Source organism: Dromaius novaehollandiae, unplaced genomic scaffold, assembly GCF_036370855.1.
Source record: "Dromaius novaehollandiae isolate bDroNov1 unplaced genomic scaffold, bDroNov1.hap1 HAP1_SCAFFOLD_42, whole genome shotgun sequence".
In the NCBI taxonomy this organism is placed as follows: Eukaryota; Metazoa; Chordata; class Aves; order Casuariiformes; family Dromaiidae; genus Dromaius; species Dromaius novaehollandiae.
In genome coordinates, this window is record NW_026991361.1 from 567,426 (window position 1) to 588,831 (window position 21,406).

The window sequence follows — 21,406 nt, forward strand, 5'->3', positions numbered from 1 at the left end:
CCGTAAGGACAAGGAGAGGGCGAGAATGGTCATTGTACCATGCCTCCATGGCTTAACCATAGATCTCTGATATGTGTATTTGGTTTTTAGTTCTTTAATATAGCTTTTAGTTTAGTTATCCTTGTAGATCGTCTGGTGTTAATTGTTTAGTGTTGTCCAGCATCTGTCATATGTGTGGAACAGTTTAGCTCTAATAAATTCTTCTACTTGACCAATGATGATGTCTCCAGTTCAGTGCAACTAACCCTGGAATCCAAAAGAATCCCGGACCCCCCTCTAGTGGCGCGTCACAGACACACTGGAGCTGGTCCAGTGGAGACCCCCAAGCATGTCAGGGCTGGAGCAAAGGACACACGAGGAGAGGCCAAGGGCTCTGGGTGGATGCAGCCAGGAGAAGAGAAGGCGCAGAGGGATCTCCCTGCTGTCTGCAGCTGCCTAAAGGGAGGGTGTTGGGAGGATGGAGGCAGAGTCTTCCCAGAGGTGCCCCGGGACAAAACAAGAGGCAGTAGCACCAGCTGCAGCAAGGGAAATTCCCATCTGAGAGAGGATGAAACTTCCCAGCCATTATTAGCGTGGCCAAGTGCTGGAAGGAGCACCCTGAGTCATGGGGGAATCCTTCCTTGGACATGGTCAAACTTTGACATCGCAAGGAGGCCCAGAGACACCTGAGCTAGTCAGCTCCACTCTGAGCAGGGGGTGGGACCAGAGCCCTCCAGAAGCCCCTTCCCACCTCAGCTACCCTGTGAGCCTGGGATACATCAGGCTGCTTTTCTACCCTGCTCCAGCTGCCTTCATTGCCATTCTCGGCACACTAGGATTTCTGTCACCAATCACCTGAGGAGGTTCCCAAGGATTGCTGGGGAAAGAAAGCTTCAGAAACTTTTATTGCAAGCAGGAGGCCTGCTGGACTCTGCCCTGAGCTGAATGCCTTCAGCAGGATCGCTTGCACCTCTTGCTCTCCCTGAGGAGCTCAGTGCAGCAGGGGAGAGCAGAGGGTGGTGCTGAGCTGCCTCCAGGAAGGCTCCACACTGTCTCCCACAACAGCTCCGTAGACGTGCTGATGAAGTACGGGCTGTCTAAGGGGACGGGGAGGTGGACTGAACCCTGGCTGAGCTGGACAGGAGCTTTGCAGGGAAGGAGCTGGGCAGAAATGACCTCACAGCCTCCAACAGCAGCAATGGGGCTGGTGCTGGCCTATGAGCTCCTGAGGCAGCAGTGACCTCACAATGGACACTGCAGACATGAGCCCAGCTCTGGCCTGTCCCCGCCAGGGAAAGAGGCGACTCCTCAGTGACCTGCCTGAGCCAAAAGCCTCCTGCTGCCCTAAAAGCTCAGGAGACAAAAGCGACCTCACAGTCAGCATCGATGCCGTGTGCCTGCTGCTGGCCCAGCAGGTCCTCAGACGGAAGTGACCTCATGAAGACAAGAAGCAGGCATGTGCCTGGCCCTGGCCTGTCAGGCCCTTTGGCAGAAGCGAGCTGACCAGGACGAAGAGCAGCAGTGTGCATACTGCTGGCCTGTCAGGTCCAGAGGCAGAAGTGACCTCACAATGTGCATTGAAGCAAGGTTCCTGCTGCTGGCCTATCAGGTGCTCAGGCAGAAGTGACCTCACAATCTACCTCAAGACCATGTGCTTGCTGCTGGCCTATCAAGTCCTGAGGCAGGAGTGACATCACAATCTACAGCGAGGCAATGTGCCTGCTGCTCTCCTATCAGGTGCTCAGCCATGAGTGACCTCACAATCAGCATCAGAGAGATGACACTGCTGCTGGCCTATCAGGTATCGAGGCAGAAGTGACCTCACAAGCACAAGCAGCAGCAAGGAGGAGGCCCCAACAGCACAGACAGTGCAATCTTTTACAGACAATACACTCCCTGGACAGCTGGGAAGACTGACTTGGCAGACATTATTCCTTAGACAGGCCTGCAAAGGCCTAGGAGGCATCCACTATTTTACTTCCACACTCCCCCTTTGAGACTTACAGTCTCATGTCGTCTTAAGGTCCAGAGCCTGGCACAAGGGCACCACACACCATGCTCACGCCTCCTGGATCCCAGGAGCAATCCCTGTGCAGGCTGTGCTGTCCCACCATCAGGCCTGGCCTCTGGCCTTTGCTATCACTTCTAGCCACTACTCCAAGGACTTCCTTTTCTTCTTCCTTATCCTTTACTATGTTCAGCATCATTACTTGGGCCACTGCTTGCGCTATGCCTTGGTCTATCCTTTTCCACAGTGCAAGATTAACTGCACCAATCCATGCACAATGACCAAGGCCAATAATCCTAATGAAATATACTTGGACATCCTTTCAAGCAGCTTTCCTAACCGTCCTGTCCATTATGGGGCAAACACAAACATAACCAACAATTCAAAGTGATCGTTACACTAACTCATTCTTGGGCGAGATTTCAATAAAGGTTAGTACCGCAAGCATCAAAATTAACATTGGAATTAGACTTATGAAAAAAAAACCAACAGTCTGAGCATTTTTCAATTCTTAAAATGTAAGCTTCCATCAAATGATTAATATGAGAAATAAGGCACATACAAACATTACAGAAAGGGTGATGCTCTAGGGAATTTCTAAATTCCAACAGCTTTCCAGTTGTTCCCATGGGTTAGTGTTCTTCCCCATCTTACGACGTAACAGTTTTTTCACAGGTTAGCAGACAGCTGGTAATGTAAACCTCGATATAGAGTCCTGAAATAAAGTTATGATCTTTAAAACAAAGAAAGTAGCAAGAAGTTCAGGAGGTAACAGCTGGGTCATTGAAGGCTCCTTGTGGGGCTGCAGACAGAGCTGCTGCTGGCGCTTGGTGAAAGGAAGTCCATCTGGGCCATGCAGCTCTGCGTTGGCAGTGGGTGTTGTCTGCTGTGTGTCTGCCCATGCTGCAACTGTTTTACACTGGGAAGCACAGACCCAGGTGGGCAGCCTTTGCTCTGTGCCACAGTGTCGGGAATTAACAGCACCGGATGAGGTCCTCTGGTGTACCTTAATGCAGAGCCAGTGTCCTGGTTCCAGGGAGTGACAGATGTCAGTGGCGGGTGCAGGGGAGGCTTCTCTCACCTGTGCATAGAAAGACCTTACACATCTCATTAATGCCTGGCACTATTTTGAAGGGCATCACCTGCCAGTGGCAAGGCTGCCTGCGTGGGTGTTAAGGGTGCTGTGCGAGGCAGCCGCATGGGGCTGCCCCTTCAGAGCTCGGCAGGTGACAGCCCAAGTTTCCTAGTCACCGTATTTCTTATACACCTTAACGCCAGAGGTAATGCATCTGGCCATTTCAGACCAGTCTCTGTGCAAATCTTGGCCAGTTTGGTTTTCAAAATGAAGTTTTTTCCTTCCTACAGCCCCACTGGATTGGGGGTGAGAGGCACAATGAAACTTTTGTTCCATTTGAAGGGCTGCACAAATTTTCCGCATTACTTGTCCGAAAAAATGGGTCCGGCTAGATAATGTTAGGGGAATACCAAAATGAGCAATTTGTTCTTCCAGGAGCTCTTTTTTTTGCAACAGCTGTGGCATCTACATGTCTGCAAGGTGAGGCCTCAGCCCATCCTGGGAACATATCTACAAGGACATATTCAAAATTACAGAAAAGTGTCTAGTAACTTCAGTGTCACTTTCAAAAGCATTGCATCATTCAAATCATACCTTTTAATGGAAGTTACATTACATATCTGTGTGTTATCAGGCAGCTTATACACACTGAGGTGAGTTCAATCCTTTCTGGATACTGGGTCTGCACACAAGCACAGCTGGATCCCACCTAAATGAATACAGACCCATTAGAAACCAAAGGAAAAATCGCATGTTCACAGCTGGTTAAATTTTGGTCGAAACAGTGATCTGGTGATTGAAAACTAGCACTCAGTGTAAACTGCTGCTTTTATCTTGATATCTTGAATCTGCTCTGCTTGAACCTCTGGATCTAGCTGTGTTACCTCTGACAACGGACAGGATGTCAACAACACACTGTGCTTAAAGCTAAGCTGGAACTAACCAATGGCCAAGTGGTAAGGCCTACTCTTGTACTGGAGAAAGTGAACACACTTGGGATGGAGGTCTGTCATGGCCAGAGCTGGCTAGATTGCTTTGGGAAATGGGAAATTGCTAACCCACAGGTATTTGCCCCATTGCACTGCGCTCTAGCCCAAGTGACATTGCTGCAGATGATCGAACCATTGCCCAACAGCCAAGTTGTGAACACGCCGCAATACTGGATCCCACCAGAGGCTAGGAAGCTGGTGAAGGAATTCATTAAAGATTTAGAAAGGCAAGGAATTATAAAGAAAATCCCCTCTCCTTTTAACTCCCCAGTGTGGCCTGTGAGAAAAAGCAATGGGGCATGGAGACTGACTGTAGACTATGGAAAATTGAATGCTGCCACACAGCTGCTAACCGCTGCTGTTCCTAGTTTGCTAGAAATATCAGATCAGCTCAACGCAGCTGGGTTTAAAGGGGTGGCATTCTTTGATGTAAAGGATGTGTTCCTTATGGTCCTGTTGTCCCCACAAGAGCAGGAGAAGTTTGCTTTCACATGGGAAGGGATGCAGTACACCCTTCCCCAATTACCCCAGGGATACAAACATAGTCCTACGTTAGCCCACGCTCAGGTAGCTAAGGTGCTAGAGGAAGTCACGATGCCAGCAGGAGTCATGCATCTTCAATATATAGATGACATACTGATAGGGGAGACGATGAACAACATGTACAGGAAGGAAGCAGTGCTGTGATGTGTCGGCTGTACGCATTAGGGATTGAGATATCACAGGAAAAACAGCAAGGACCAAGAGAGGAAGTGAAGTTTCTGGGGGTGCGATGGGTGGGAGGCAGAAAGGAGATACCTCAAGATGTCTTGGAAGATCTCTGGGACCTCTCCGACCCAGCTGATAAGAAATCCCTACGAGGAATTATTGGCACATTGGGATTCTGGAGGCAACACAGACCGGGTTTCAGGATCCTAGCTCGACCTTTACAGAGCTTATGAAAGAAATCAGCCAAATGGGAATGGAATGAACAAGCTAAGGAGGCTCCCAATACATTAAAGGAAGAAGTAGAAGCTTACCAATCATTAGGGCCAGTACACCCCCAGGCCCTTTTGTACTCCATGTGATGGTAGGAGATTTGGGGGCCTGCTGGGGGTTGTGGCAGAGAACAGGCAAAGGCCAAGGAGAGTGGTGTATACACTTTGGATCAAAGGCATGGCAGGGAGCACAGTGCAACTCCTCAGTACTTGAGAGAGTTTTACTGGGAGCCTATTGAGCTCTACCAGATACTGAGACTATCCCAGGAGATAGAGAAGGACATTGAAAACTACCCCTCCCCATCTTGAAACCTATCCTAACTGGACAACCTCTCCCTGCTGGGGTGGCTCACCAAATGACAGGACGGCGGTGGGCCTTGTACCTTCACCCTAGAACAGGTGGCGATGGGAGCCCAAGCGAAGGGAAATTAACTGAGGAAGTCCAGAGACTAGGAATGCCCAAAGACTATTGGGAGGAACCTGAGTCCCCAAGGAGTGAAGCACCGAAATTTGATCCTCAACAACCCAAAGGGGCATGGTTCACTGATGGGTCTGCCAAGAAATGTGAGGGCAAATGCTTAGGAACTGCTGCTGCTGTGTCCGTGGCTAATCCACAAGTCCTAACCACCCAAATTGAGGGGTCTGCCCAACTGGCTGAACTACAAGCCATTTGAATGGCTTTAAAAGCTGGAGCTAGGACTGTTTATACTGACTCCTCTGCTGTTCGGGCAGGAGCCACACAATGGTTGAGGAATTGGCAAAGGAAGAATTGGCAGGGAAAGAAGCGGGATGTTTGGGGAAAGGAGATATGGCAGCAAATCCTGAGACATTCAGAGTCTCAACCAATTGCAATAGCACACGATTCTGCCCATCAGAAAGGCTCCGACCCTGCCCACTTTTGGAATAATGAGGCCGAATAACACGCTAAGATTATGTCTCTCACAGAAGACTCCTTGGAAGCCCTGAGCATTGACTATTTAGCACAGTGGCTACAAGAATGGTTAGGACATACTGGAGAATTCCATTTCTTCAAACAAGCTAGGAGGCGAGCATGGCTTGTAAGGAGGCGCACTGCCAAATATATAATCGAAATTTGTAAATTTAGTAAGGAAATGAAAAAACAAGTAACATTAAGACAGTCAAATGCCAACCTGCGCAAAGGGAAAGGATTATGGGAAGTATGGCAGCTTGATCATATAGGTCCTTTGTGCAGGACAACCCGGGGCTGGACCCATATTTTGACTGGGGTGGAAGGAATCAGCGGAATAGGCATGGTGCACCCACGCAGCATGGCAACCGCACTGGCCACCAGTGCTGGCCTGGACCATTGCTTTACTATCCTACCCTTACCACAAGAAACTAGGTCTGAGAATGGTTCACATTTTAAGATTAAGGGTGTCCAGGACTGGTGCGAGCGACGAGGTGTGAGATGGATGTTCCATCTACCCTATCACCCCCAGTGTAACAGGACAATAGGGGGATGGAATGGACTGTTAAAACAGCAATTAAACACGAGGACACAAGGGCTCCAGTGGGGACGTGCCCTATGCCCAGCAGTGTTCACCGTGAACAAGCGGCAGGCTCCAACAGGAAGCCCCGCAGATAACGCCTTTGGCCTACTATATTTACAAGGGCCAAAGAGAGTTTTCAAACTCAACTGCAAGGGTTATATAAACCCGGAGACCATGTCTGGATTAATCTAAAGGAATTCCAGACGCCCCTCTAGTGGCGTGTCACACATGTGCCTGCTTCATCACCAGGATGATGTCTTTGAGATCCCCAGGAGACATCTGCCAGGCCCAAGATCAGACCCACAGCTGAATCTCTGGCCTTGGCTGTAGGAAACAGCAAGCTTGCTCTGAAGCACCATGCAGAGCCCACTTTGGTCAAAGTGTTTATTAAAAAAACCATATATCTCTCTCTGTAATTCCTTGAGATCTTTTGCTTAGGTCATATTTATGTGAGGAATCCAAACCTTTTGAACAGGATCGTTGGTTGCTGTCCAGCTGATGATGGTAGTCTCTGTCACAGGTGTCCTTGCAATAGCATCTTCAGCTGGATCAGATGACAGTCCCTCAATGGGACTGTGCCAGCGAATCCTGATAATCCAGCTGGCCCATGGTTCTGTGTGACCACTCCAGAGCATGCACGATCCATTTCTGTTGATATAGGACTGTATTGGATAAATCTGAATGCCATCCTTGCATCCCAGTTCTAACTTCAATTCCAAAGATCTTCCCACAGTGCAAAAGAAATGACACCATCATCCCACTGTTTCCTCCTCTAGCTGCCTTCTCATCTCCCCTCCCCCTGACCTCTCCTTTTGGCTAGCAGGACTTTTCTGATGCTCTGGATGACCTCCCACCTCCCTGCTGGCCTACGTGTGTGACCTGTGAGGAACTGACCTCACAGTCGATATCCCAGACATGTCACTCTCACCTGCCTGTCCCTGTCCCCTCCTCCTGAGCTCTCCTCTCCATGGGGAAGCTTTTCTCAGCTGCTTCCTGAGCCCACCGTGCCTGCCTGCTGCCCAATCAGAGTGCTGCAAGAGAAGTGACCTCCCAAACAAGCTCCCAGCCATGCCAGCTTTCCCTGCCTCTGCCTCTGCCCTCTTCAGCAGCTCTCCTCTCGGCTGGGGGCTTTCTCCTGCCCTGCATGACCTCCCAGTGCTGCCCGCCTGCTGCTGGCCAAGCAGGCTGCAGTCACAGAGCTCATCTCACAAGCACTGTGCCAGTGCTGCCACAGTCACCTGCCTCTCTCTGCCTCCTTCCTCCCTCCAGGCTCTGCCCTCTACCTCCTGGGCTTTGTCCTGCCCTTGGCCACCTCCCATGCCTGCCCACCTGCTGCTGGCCAATCAGCTGCTCTGAAAGCAGAGACCTCACCATCCAAGCCACCAAGGTCACCTTCACCTCTCCCTCCCTCTCACCTCCTCCCAAGCTCTCCTTGCTGCTGGGCAGCCTCTCCCATGCTGCTGATGACCTCCTAACACCTGCCTGCCCACCCACTGCTGGCCAGTCTGGAGGTGCTGTCCCTTGAGGGCCAGGCACACTCCACAGCAGTGGCTCAGGACCTGCCTTTGGCCTCGCTCACGTTGCTCTTCTCCCTTTTGAACAGCTGCTCTTCCTAGGACGCGTTCCTAGTCCCTCTGCTGCTGTCCCAGCAGCTTCTCCTAGTGATAGGGAGTAAAAAAGAGAGGTGCATAGTTGTATGAACAGGGAGAAGGCAGAGAAATACCGGAGGCCTAATTCAGGCCATACATTACGGGATCTGCTTCCGGAGAAGTTTCAAGGTCTCTGGGATGTGTTAGAGACCCCTCATGCCCAAGCCCATGACCGGGTCCCATGGGCACCTAATCAGCCAGGGGCTGAGTCAGGTGGGCTGAGACCTTGCACTGAACAGCGATTGACCCTCAAGGCAAGGGGTCTCAGTGTCAGTGCTCCGCAAAGGAAGGCCAGACTGCCTGGTTTGGAAAAGGAGGAGCCAAACATCTGAGTGATCCACATGGCTTCAGCCCGGACTTTTATGTGCCATATTGAAAGACCATTCCGAGTGCCCAACAACTCCCTCCTGGATGTCAGGGATATCCAGTCCAATGTCAGACTCAAAAACCTCCTTCTATCTCATGAGGGGTGTCAGAGACAGACGCTCTTTCCCCTGGTGCTGCTGTCAGTGGCATGGGCATTGCAGCGGGGCAAGCACCATCCCTCTTTGCGGAGACTTGCCAGCAGAACTGCTGCTGCTCTTCTTGCCTCCACCTATTCCTCTCAGTGACGTGCTTCGATATTTCCCAATGGCTTTTATATGGCTCCAACCTTCTTAGCATCTGGACTGCTCATGGGAAAGATGGCTGCAACCACATGGAGAAATTCTTTACCGCTGGTTTAGGCACTTCCTGCCTCTCCCCTCTCCCAGCCCCTGCACCCGCCCAGGCCCATGTGCACCCACAGCCCCCTCCCACCTGAGAGGAGCTTTAGGGCTTGCTGTGAGCTGCAGAAAGGCCTCTGGAGAGCAGGAGGGAGTAACCCAGGTCATTCCCATGTCATGAGGAATCAGAGGATGCTGCGTGCAGGTCCAGGTCTCGTGGACTGGGGTCCCTGACACTCGGCGGGCTCACAGCCGCTTGACACCTGTGGCTGCAGCTGGTGCACACTTACTCAGGCTGGATTCTCCCCAGCTTGGCTGCTGCTCTCTGCTCCTCCCTTGATGGAGGCTTTTCAGCCCTTTCCCACGTCTCCTTGTGTTCCTTTCTCCTCAGCTGGGCTGCGGATGTGGAGTTCAGGTCTCTTCAGCACCAAATTCCTGCCAAGGAGGAGACACTCTGGCAACGGGCACAAACCAAAACACAAGCAGTTCCACCTGAACATGAGCAAAAACTTCTTTACTGTGAGGGTGACTGAGCTCTGGAACAGGTTGCCCATAGAGGTTGTGGCGTCTCCTTCCTTGGAGATATTTAAAATATATGTCTGCACACAGTCCTGGGAAACGTGACCCTGCTTGAGCAGGGGGCTTGGACTAGACAGGGTCTCCAGAGGTCCCTTCCAACCTCAACCATCCTGTGATTCTGTGATACAAGAAGGCAAAGAGAGGGGCTGTTTCCCAGAGCACCTCTGGCAAGAACCCTGCAGCAGGAACTGGGGAACCAGGACACTCTCCAGCACATGCCCACAGGGAAATGCCAGCATCACCCCAGGCTTCACTACAGTTCCCAGCTGGCCCTCCCACTTCCTTCGGGCATCCCTGAGAGCAGCATAAATGAGCAGGAGGGAATTGCCACTTGCAGGGCAGGAACATCCAGTGGCATCTCCACTGGGTCTGGCAGGACAGAGCAAATGATCCTGGCAAACACTTGTGACCTCAGGCTTTATCCTGAGCATCAGTGCTCACTGCCCCACTGGCTGCTTCTACAACACCCAAAACCCAGCAATGGGGATTTAATAGCACTGTGACTTTGCCTGATGACGGGACCCATTTGCTGCTTGTTCTTTGCCTGTCACAGACATTTCTGGAAAAAACACTCTAGATATTGGAAAAAGACATTACCAAGGTGAGGATTACAATTTTCTTTCAAAAAAAAAAAAAAAAGAAGAAGAAGAAGAAGAAGAATCTTCCCCTGGCCTCACATCTTTCTCAGAGGCTAACAGTCATGCAAGGAAAAAAGGAAGGAATTCATTTTGGAGATAGGTGTGAAAAGATGGCTGCTCAGCATCTGCATTCTGTTCCTACCGCAGCAGAATTGGGATCAAGGAAGAAAAAGTAACTAGGCGAAGGTTCGTTGTTTGGGTGGAGAAAGGGAGGAACAAAGGTGGTGAAAAGGTGGTTCCAGAAATAGAGAAAATGGGGAATACGGTGTACAAATAAAAAAGTAGGAGGCATCTCCCAACTGGAGTAGCTCCAGATGGTAGGTGTGTGAATGCTGATGGATGGCAGTGGGGATGACAACCCCTTGGACAACCCCAGACTCTCTATCAGGCCATGTCTGAAAACGTGGTGGGGGTGAGTGCAGAAGGGAGGGACAGACTTGTACCCTAAGACTAAGTAGTGGGGAGGAAAAGGAGACAAAACTACAATTCCGTGCTAGTTGTGTGGGATTCGTAAGATTAAGAGTCAGGAGCTTTAGAGCTGTATGTGCCCTGAGGTTAATCACTCAGCTGCTGTATTGATTTCTTAGCAGTGTCATGCTACATCAGTGACTACAGTAGTCCCTAAAATCAGTGACGCCTTATGCCTGCCCCCCAGCTTGGCAGCATGGGGTGAGAAAGCTCCTGTCGGCTCTGCAGCAGCTTGCAGGATGCCACTCTGCAAGTGGGGAAGGAGAATGCTTTTCAGAGCAGCATCTTGGGGAGTGCATTTTCACCTGGATCCAGTCACCTGGTGTGGGACAGGAACCACACCTGCTCAGGAGGCAGCTGCTCCCTTACCTTTGCTACTCCTGGTACTCCCCAGCTCTTCTCCAGCCTCCTTCTTGCCCCACAGGGAGCCAGGGGGGCAGCCTTGGCCTCTGCTCTGCCTTTCACACTGAGCTGCAACCTGGGCAACCAGGAGACAACACAGGTTTGAAGGAAGGGCCCCATCTCCCCTTTGCAGCATTCCGATGCTAATCCTCCTCACTGCCATTTGAGATCATCTCACAACCCATCTCCTTCCTGTCCATGAAGGGTTCTGTGGGTTATTTGGCAGCCTCCCGCAAAAGACAACAAACATAACACACAGGCTTTCCAACACAACACTTCAAGGCTTTCTGAAGGGAAAAGGATCAAGAAACGCAGAGGATGCTCTCTTTGCTAATGGAGATGTGAGTGGGGGCAAGCACTGGGCAAGGCATTCGATTAGCCCACCACCTCCAGGTGGGCCAAAAGAGATCAGAGTGCTCAACCTTAGATAGGATTCCCAAAGAAATCAAAGCAGTCCGGGAGACCTGAGCAACTTACCCAAATGGCTGCAAGTGGGTCTGCTTTGTACACCAGCCTCTCTATGCAGGAGGCAGAGAACTTTGTGCAAACTTCATCTTCTTCACAGGCCAGAACGCCAGTGTTCCTGAAGGTGAAGACCACGAGCTCCTGGTTCCCCATGTAAGAAAAGAACAAGCAGATGGTCTCTTTTACACAGCCCTCCACCTCATGTCACGAGAAGGACGTGGCCAACAGCAACTGCCAGCAGTTCAGTGGCTCAATTTGGATAGCTTTTGCAAGGAAGAGGAACAATGTCACTGCCACAGAAGGCCAAATTTCCATTGCAGGGCCATCAAGAAATGCAAGTGGCACAGAGCAGCTCAAAGAGAGCCTAACTTGATGCCACATTCATAGGAAAATGTTACAGAAAAGGTTCTTCTCAGAAACAGCTCTTTGGGGCTCGGTTTGCTTTAGGGGAGCTGAAGCTCTCCCTCGACCTTGGGAGGGAATGCCCTACTACACCCCTATATCCCAGACCCTTCCAAAGAGCAGGGAGCACCCACTCCCCTACGGGGCAAGGCAAAGCGGAGGATGGCCACTGCCTTCTCACCAGAGACAGCCACTGTGAGGTGCCTGAGCCCCCGCAGCCAGGCCATGTCCATGCCCAGCTGGAAGACAGGTCTTCCAACTGGCAGCACCTTGTCTTCACTGAAGTGGAATTGCTCTCGGACCGTGCCGAAGGTCCAAGCCCTGCTACCAGGACACCCTGCACACAGAAAAGACAAAAAGGCCCAGGAGGATGTATAGGAAAGGTGGGGAAAGGGATGACTGGCAGAGTGTGAGCACACTGCTCTGTGCCTTCCCTGCTCCTGGCCTACCCATGGGGAAGGATTGCTCCCAGGGGCCCAGGGCTCTCAGGACGACTGAAAGCCCCCGGGGTATGGGCGATCAGCATGCCAGCCCACCTTGTCCAGCATCAGCTGTTCCCGGATGTAATAGACACAGCATCCCAAAGAGTGGCAATCTCTGGAAAGCAAGGGAAAGACACGTCAAGCCCCAGGCAAGGCAGCTCACAACCTCTCGGCATGCTCCTAAGCAGAGTGTGACAGATGCAGGTGTGCACAGACCCTCCAAAAACCCACTGCTATGGCTGCAGAGCTGGCCTTTTACCCGAGTTCAGACTTACTCTGAGCCCAGGGGAGGTCTAGAGTTGAAAGAGGGACAGGGGAAGGGTTTGGGACAAGGGCTGTGGCCATCTGAGCCCCAGAAACAGATGGCGTCTCCAAGCCCAAAACATGCTCTTCCAACCTGGAGCCACAAGAGGATCCAGGCAGGAGGAATGGAGGGTCTCCTGAAGAAGAAGCCAACAAAATGAAGGGTTTACTTCCAACATGGGCATTTCTGGCAGGCTCTTGAGAGCCCTGTGGGTGCTGCAGGACACCCCAGCCTCTGGGTTACAGAACTCCTTTCCTCTCAGAGCTGGATCCCCAAGGGGGACACACTCCTGGGGAAACCTGGCCTGGGATTGCCCTCCACCCCCACCCCATCCAGGGGAAGAAGCTCCCAAAGCCCATACCATCAGTGGAGCTGCAGGACTGTGGGGAACAACGATGTGTGAGCTGGGCTGACAGTCTCAGTCTAGCAGCCCTCCATCCTGCTTGCCCCCTTGCCCTCAGCTCACCTCTCCAGATGGGGAAAAGGGACATTCTTCCCATCTCCTTGCCCCAAACTTCTCTCCAATGTGCCCCTGCTCTTCTACCCAATTGGGGGGGGGGCGGGGCACAATTCACCCCTGCTGCCTCCAGTCCCCTCTCCTTGCCACAGAGCGGCTCTGAAAGGCAGCGGTGGGAAGTGTGGGAGCAGTGCCAGCAGTGCCCGGGCCTCAGGAGGAAGCACAGGCACCACGGCAGTGCTGGCGAGACCTTGATGTGATGCAGCGCATCGCACTGTGACTTCAGTGTCCTTTGGCAGCTCATTAGGTCACTGGCTTGGAGATTGGCACAGCCGAGGAGGGAGCAGAGAGATATCCCCTGCTGTCCCTGAAAACCGTCACCTCCTTTCCCCACAGTTAGTTTCAGAAAATGCCTCACAAATACATGCAGAACTTCTCCAAATGGTGGCATAGGCTGTGAAATAGCAAATATGGGGCACCGGAGGAGTCAGTTCTGCCCCCCTGCACCAACAGGTTGCTGCTCTGGCGAGTCTTTGCAGGAGGCTGGGGTTTAGGGCTTGGTTTGGGGTTGGCTTCTTTCAAAGATGAGATCAAAGTAAAGTGGGATACAGCAGCACAAAGCATGGGCATGGCCTGGGTGAGCTGCCCCACTCATTTTTACTGGGGGCCACTTGTTTTGTATGGGGAGGATGTGCTACACGGAGGGAAATGTGGGATGGGGCAGGACCATCCTCCTTTAGGCATCAAACCCCATGAACTGTGCCCAGCTTCCCTGCTAGGCAAATGCAAGCAAAGCCAATTATCATCTCTGTGCTGCTGCCGGTCCTTGGGCTCTTCAGTGTCACCCAGGGCAGCACTTCCCCCCGGGGGGCTGTACAGCCCCTGGCACCCTGGATACCTCTGGACTCCCTGGCTCTCTTCTGAATTTCTCAGCTTGCTTTCTCCACCTTTTGTTAGGATCCATCATGATTTATTCTCTGCACAATGGTGCTGGTCCTGTCTGTCATCGGTCTCATCACCACCCTTCCTCCATCCGTGCGAGTCACCTCCATCAGGCTCTTATTTGCAAATATACTCTTAAACCAGAAATCCCATTATTGTTGAAAGATTGTCAACACAATTGACAACACTGACCCTCAGCAATATCCTGTCCCTGACACCAACCCGTGTCACAGTCTAACACGCTCTGACCAAGACAAGTCCCAGGGTTAATGTGACCACACAGGCAAACAGGAGCGATCAGGCATAAAATTAAGGAAACCATCGTACCTCCAGGACTAACTCGGGACACAGACGTGCGGCACGGAAGTGACTCCATGGGGGTTACAGCAAGAGGGTCAGTGTTTAGGGCAGGGGCTCGGCTGGGGTTCAGGCACCTGGTTTGGGTTTCTGGTGGGGGCTCGGTGTTCAGGCTTGGGCTCTGGGTCAGGGCTCGGCTTTCGGGGGGGTAGGGGAGGCTCGGGGGGCCCCGGCGGTGCCGTTCAGGGCCAGGCGTTGCGGAGGGGCCGTGCCGAGCTGGGGCTGCGCTGGAGCCAGGGCAGCACCGAGCCTGCCCGCCCTCAGGGGTGCCACCCCACCTGGCCAATCAGCAAACGAGGGCAGGCAGCAAGCCAATGGGTGCCTGGGAGGGGCAGGCCATGTCCTGAGTGACACACAGGCTGCCCAATGGCGTGCCCCGGCAGGGCTGTGCCTGCTGCTGGCCCGGGGCCAGCGTGGCGCAGCGCCCGCCTCGACCTGGGCCGGGCGGGAACGGCCTGCTCTGCTGCCCGTCCCGTCCCGCCGTGGCGCAGCCTGGCTGTCACCCCGTCCCTGGCCACGGCACAGCCCATCCGCTCCCAACCCCGGCCTCGGCCCTGGCCCAGGAGTTTGGTGCTGCCGTGGACCAAGTCCTGTTTTGGCAGCTGCCGTGTGCCCGCAGGTCTGGGCCGTGTGGAGGGAGCCGTGGTGAGGACCGTGCTGGGGCCCCGCAGAGCCAGCTGCCACCGGGAGCTCTGGGCACCGAGGTCGGAGGTTTGGGGCAGCACCAGCTCCCGTGTGCTCAGAGCTGGGGCTCACCGAGACGGGTCATCTCTTTCTAATGCCCCTGCGGAGCGGTTGGTCTTGAATCTCCGGTTCCAAACCCATCCCTGTGTCCCCTGGGCACGTCCCTGGGTCACGGCTGCTGTTGTTGTGGGGGTCAGATGTTATGGAAAATTACACTCCCCGGCCACCACAACAGGGTCCGACCCGAGGTTCCTGCTGAGAAGTTCGGAGCCAAATCAAAGCGAATTAAATACATTTTAATGATGCACGTGCAGTAATTACAGCTCGAGCTGGGTGCCTCCAAAGAGGGACCCCGAACCAAGAAATCCCTGGGCAATTACACCTTTCTAATCCAAGTTCCCCACCCCCCATGCAAAGGTTCAGACCAAACGTAATATTTGGGTCTGGGGTCTTCCTGTTCTTCACTGGGTCCCACTGTTGTCTCTAGGCAGGCTGTTTTTCCTTATCTTTGCAGTGGTGGGCCTGATCTTTATGGTGGCAGCTTCTGCTCATGGATTTCCCTCCTTGCAATCTTCCTCGTCTTTCCACCTTGAACCAGCTCTGGGGCCCTTTCTTACTGAACTAGGTGGAAGTTCCTCATGTTATCTGAGTGCGGCCTAAGGCTTCAGCAAGTTTAGCTACTCATGCTAAACACGTTTCATAGAAGTTGTGCTAAGTGGCCAGCTCTAGGCAGTTTCAGTTCAATATTCTTCAACACCCCAGGGGACCTGTTCATTAAGGATCAGGTTTGAGTGGCCTGCAGTTTGCAAGCAGAACCTTGCTGTTAGGGTGGAAAATCTGCCATAGACCTCTGTGACTTCTGCAGGCCATCTGGCTTTTCCAAGTGAGTTGCAAGAGTTGACATGGCTCTCTCTCTCACAAACTGCTGTGCGGGCTTTTGAAAAGCTGTGGAGGATTAGCAGGCTAGAAGCTTGCATGAGGTGTAGATTCTTAACCTAAGCTTGTCACTTTGCAGGAAGAAGGGGACTTGATCCTCATGAAATGCTCTCTCTAACCTGGCCCAGTCCCTAGGCACGAATCAGGGCCAGTCGCTCTTGAACACTGCACATCCTGATACTCGTCCTTGCCTGTGCAGTTGAGAGACCTGTGAACACCCGTGAGGCTGCTGGATGCTCTGGAGACACGTGTTCCTTCCCGGGCATTGGAGGCATAACGGCATGTGGCAGAAATCTTCTTCCCCAGCTGCTCTGCAGCAGTGTGAGCACTTGAATTGTTTCACAAGCGGGCTCTCAAGCAAAACACCTGCATTCACAGATACTCCCTTGCCAGATGGAGCAAGCTTGTCAGGCTTGCTCTCTTTGAACTTTTCTAGACCTGTCTGCAGCTTTCTTTCGCTTGCTTTAGCTGTGACAGCACTTTCTCTCTTTGACCGTGTTTATGTGGCTAATCTGCGTTTTTTGTCCTGGTGTGGTACAACCCTCGTTTGTTCTCCATAGCAGCAGCAAGCAGCTATTCTGTGGAGGATGAGATATTTACCGCTCTCACCCAATGCTGCAGTGTGGAGATACACAGGCCTGGGCAAATAGCAGAGGCCTGGACAAGTGGAATACCAGCATGGGAGGGTAAGAGATGGGGCACAGGCTTGGCACTGCAGACCCCACGGTGAGAAACACCTCACCGATGGTCGGTGAAAGAAATGCAGACCTGGAGATGGACAGGCCAGGTTTTCAGGGAACAAAGAGGTAACGCAGAAGGCAGGTCCGTGGTGACGAGGCAGATCTGAGGTCGGGCTGGGCAGTCAGGCCACGGGTCGCGGTCCACATCAACAGGGCCCATGGCCAAGCAGGGGCATGGCTGTGGCAGAGCTGGAGACCGGCACTCCTCCAGCGTAGCTCAGGCAGGGAGTGAGGGCCCCAGGCTGAGCCAAAATGGGGTCCGGGGCCCATGGGCAGGGGTGAGTGCGGGCCCCAGGGGAGGCTGGTCAGAGCCACTACAGCCTATTAGTGCCCACTGGGCCCGGACACACTGCCAGGTCAGCTTTATCCCCACATGGGCCATCAGCACTCACCCAGGATTTGTTGCAGTATTCCTCCATTGCAGCTGGTCCCTGCTTCCACCTCCTGAATGCTGCCAGTTTTGTGCTGGAGCTCTGCCATGAGTTGCCTGTTTAGCCAAGGCCGTCTCCTGACATGTCTGCTTGTTTTCTGGGGTATCGAGGTAGACCATTCTGTCACTTGGGGGGTGCTGTCCTCAAAGACCTGCCAGCTTCCTCGAGCTCCTTTGCTCTCCAGAGCTGCCTCCCATGGGATCCTCCTGCCAGGTCCCTCAAGAAGGTGAAGTGTGCTCTCCCGAAGTTCAGCTTCTGTCCTCTGCTGCTCTCCTTCCTCGCTGCCCTCAGGCTCTGCAACTCCACTCTTTCATGGTTGCTACAGCCCAGGTGACCATGGACTCTCATGGCCCCAGCTCTCCTGGTTGTGAGCTTCCCCTTCCGGCCCTTGGCACCCTTGTTAGTCCCCTCCTACCCCCAAAAGCTCAGCACACAAGTGCACCCAACACACACACAAGAGTTGGGAGTGCCCTCCCACCATGCAGGCAGGACGGGGGAGCAGGAAGGGGGGCCCAGGCTCAACCCCTTCAAACCAGCTCTTCCCGCTTCTCCCCAGGGACCCCTTGTCAGCAGGGCAGGTGCTGGCCATGGCAGGGCCCTCTGCACAACTTTCTCAAGGACCAACACGAAGCAGGAGAGCCCTAGGCCACAGCCACCACGGCTGCAGCCAGACAGTAGCTGTAGCATGACCTTGCCAGAGAGCTGCCCTGACAGCAGGGACTGACACCCAAGCCCTGACACCGGAGCTGTTTGTTGTCTTCAGGCCTCTCCAATGCTGACACGCTGCAAACAGCAGAGTTCACACCACACCCAGGAAGGGTCCACGCCAGGTGGGGGATCTGGTTTAATTCAAGAGAACAAAACTTCATGTGTGCCACCATCACGGACAGTCACTGTTTCTTCTTCTTGTGTCTCTGCACACTGCCCTTCTTCCCAGTGCTAAGGAGGGAGAAAGGGAGAGGCTGTGTTATGCACAGAGAGAAAGGCAGAGAAATAGTGCAGACTAGCTCAGGCCACCTGTGTTGGGACGTGCTTCTGATGGGGTTTCCATGCTCACCCTCATGTAACACAGGCCCCTGTGTCCAAACAAGGACGCACATGCAGCTCCTCAGCCTGGGGCTGAGTCTGCTGGGGCCAAGACTGGGGGTGAACCTGTGTCTGGGGTCCAGCGTTCAGGGAGAGGTTTGAAAAGGTGCACACAAACATTTGTGCTCAGCCGTTCAGGGCTTCTAGGTCCCCCAGTTGAAGCCTATTCTGAGCCCCCAACAGCTACACCTTGGATTGAAGGGAAGGCTGATCCAAGGCCAGTGTGGCTTGCTCAAGGTGAAATGTGGCTGCAGCAGCACTGACATCTCTCTCTCTCACTCAGGTGGAGACCCCTTCTGCTCCTCTCCTCCCCCAGCTCCTCCAGCCTGGTCCCATTTGCAGGCAAAGCCCTTCCCCTCCAAAGGAGTGCTGGGCATTTACTTGGGCTGCAGAGAGGTGCTTATCCAGCTCCAGCTCTATCCAACCCCATGGCTCTGGGATTGGGAGTCTGACCCCTCGGTGGGTCACTGCTACTCAACCGCCCCAGGCTTTTCCTGCAGCTGGCACAAACATACCCTGTCTGTCGAGTCCTCTGTTGCTCGGCACACCATTTTGCCGCCTCCTCTATGCAGGAGAAGTAAGCACTCACAGTTGCATCCTTATCTTGTCCCAACTGGCACTTGACGACTTCCTGAACACTTGGCTTTTCTTCAGCCGGCTTCTCAACAGTCGTCTTTGCTTTCCTTCTTTGGAGAAGGACTGAACGTGCCTGAACCCTTGGCTGGGTCTCAGTTCGCTGCTGAACCTGCAAGACAATTCCACACAGGTTTGTGCCCCACTTCCAAGTCCACGCAGCTGCTCTCAACATGCACCTCTAAAGCAGCCAGGGCCTGCAGGAGCTGTGCAGTCACCATGCCCTTGGCCTGGCCTGCCCTCGGGCACCCCAAATGACAAATGCTGCCCCAGGCAGGGACGCTGCAGCCTGAGCTGGAGAACAGCGAGAGGCACCACGAGATGGCCCAGACTATGTCACAGCCTGACCAGGCTTCACTGTCGTTCCCACTGGCACTTCTCACTCAGTCTCCAGATACCTCCTAGTGTCATCAGTGAGCAGAGGGAATTGTCACTTGCAGAGCAGGAAATCGGCAAGGCAGTCCTGCTAGGGAGGGAGGGGGAAGCACAGGTCCAGCAGGTCTCTTTTTCCCTGAAGCAAAGGTTATTTCTCACACTCTCCTCTGACCCTTGTCTTGAGCCTGCCTGTCAGCACCATTTTGCCCTTAAGGGAATCCTAGCAAGACTGAACATCCCTTTTGTGTTCTGACCAGTCATCTAAATGATCGTGGAGCTGAACAGAAAGTCTCTGTCTTCAATCCCAGGAAGGCCCAGCAGGGACATTGCCACCAGAAGCAGGGCCCAAGAGGGTCTTCTGGTGTGTTCATGGAGAATGCAGCAGCAACAGATGTATTGCAAAACTAGAGTGCATCTTTGCCGGCAGTATCGAAAGCAATCCCCAGACAAAGGCAGTAAGGGCTCAAAGGAACACGTCGGAAGGGGTCTTGTACAGCCGCTGCCCATAGGATGATGCTTTTCCATAATTCAGGCTGGCACAAGAAGGACCTCAATCAGGAGCACCTACCTGTTCTGCCCCCTGATGACCTTTGCTCCCTGGCCCCGCAGCTGGTGGTCCGGCTTCAAGCGATTGCCTCCTCCCAGCTTGTGGTGTTTTCTGTGTGGAGACCCCTGGGATAGGTGGGAGCACACTGCAAACACACACCGCGAGGAGTGGTATGAGCACGGGGGGAGCCGGATCTCCACCCCACGTTCACCACACCTCCACGGGCCTGGAGACGTTGTTAGGAAAGGATCCCACAACAGCAGAGACAGAGCTTCTCTCTCACTCTGGAGGGGGCCATCCTGCCTCTCCCAGCCCATGCACACACACACTCCCCTTCGGACTCACAGCCCCCAACCCTGGATGAGATTTCAGGACTCCTCTGGGGACACAGAGAGGCATCTGCCAGCAGCGTTTAGCCACACCCTGCTTGTGAAAGCCACAAGACCAGATTTCACGTGAAGGAAAGGGCTCCAAGGTCACTAAATCCATCCCAAACTCAGTGTGAGAACAGCTGCTGCTCCTTGTCCTTGGTGGCAGGGTGGCTGCAATTGCACTTTGCTTTGAAAGGCCACATCCTTTCCAGGCAAAGAAAGAGCTGCTCTGTGTTTCATCCTGTCTCACTACATACTCACTGGCCTCTGGGAACAGCCACCATGGTGGGGCAAAGCTCAGACACACACCTCTGCTCTTTAGAAGGCCTTCCAAGAGCACAGCCTTTTCCTCAGCCTCACAAAATGGCCATAGGCCCCCAGCCCGACTGTCAGCATATAGAAAGCATCCTGTTTACTTCCATCTAAAGGGAATGGGGAAAAGGCCCTCCTCTTCCGGAATGAGGATTTGCACTGAGTTTCCCAAAGGGCTGTAACCTGCAAGCAGAGGCAGGAGAATCAGGAAGCCAACAGGAAGCCCATCCAGCACGGGATCACTGGTCACTGTGGCATGGGATGAAAGGCCATAGAGGAACTATGGACATTATGTCCAAAGGAGATATCTCCCTCCAAGACAGACAAGGCTACAGGGTCCCCCTCATCCGTTCCTCCCAGGGTCTCACCTGCCACGAGAGTCTTTTCCCTTGGCTTTCTTCTCCTTTTCCTCCATTCTATTAGGAGTAGCTAATTGAAGGGGGGCATGCCTCACTCTCGAGAGCAGCCGAATGGCACGAAGATTTCCTGTAAGCAGGAAACAAGAAAACGCTTCAGAGCAGTATCACAGTGACCACTGCAACAGGAGTGACATTCGGATCTGCTCCAGCCTGTGATAGAAGTACGAGGCCTCAATCAGATTCCTTTAAAGCCTTTAAAGTTTCCTGGGGAGGCCAAGGCCCTTCCTCACGCTGGCTCCTGTCCAACTCTTTGCTTTCACTCTGCAACATCATTTCTTGCAAAGGTGCTTTCCTACTGCTCTATCAGGTCCATGCTATGAAAAGGAGGCTTGTGGGGATGTGTTGGTGACCTGACAGCGTCTCTTTGTGGCAATAACTTCTTCACATGAGGGGAACAGGTCCTGGGATCCTGCTACAGATCTCAAAGGCCTGCATTGCCCCTGGTGACACAGTCAACCCCAAGGCAGTGGTTTGGGAATGTCTA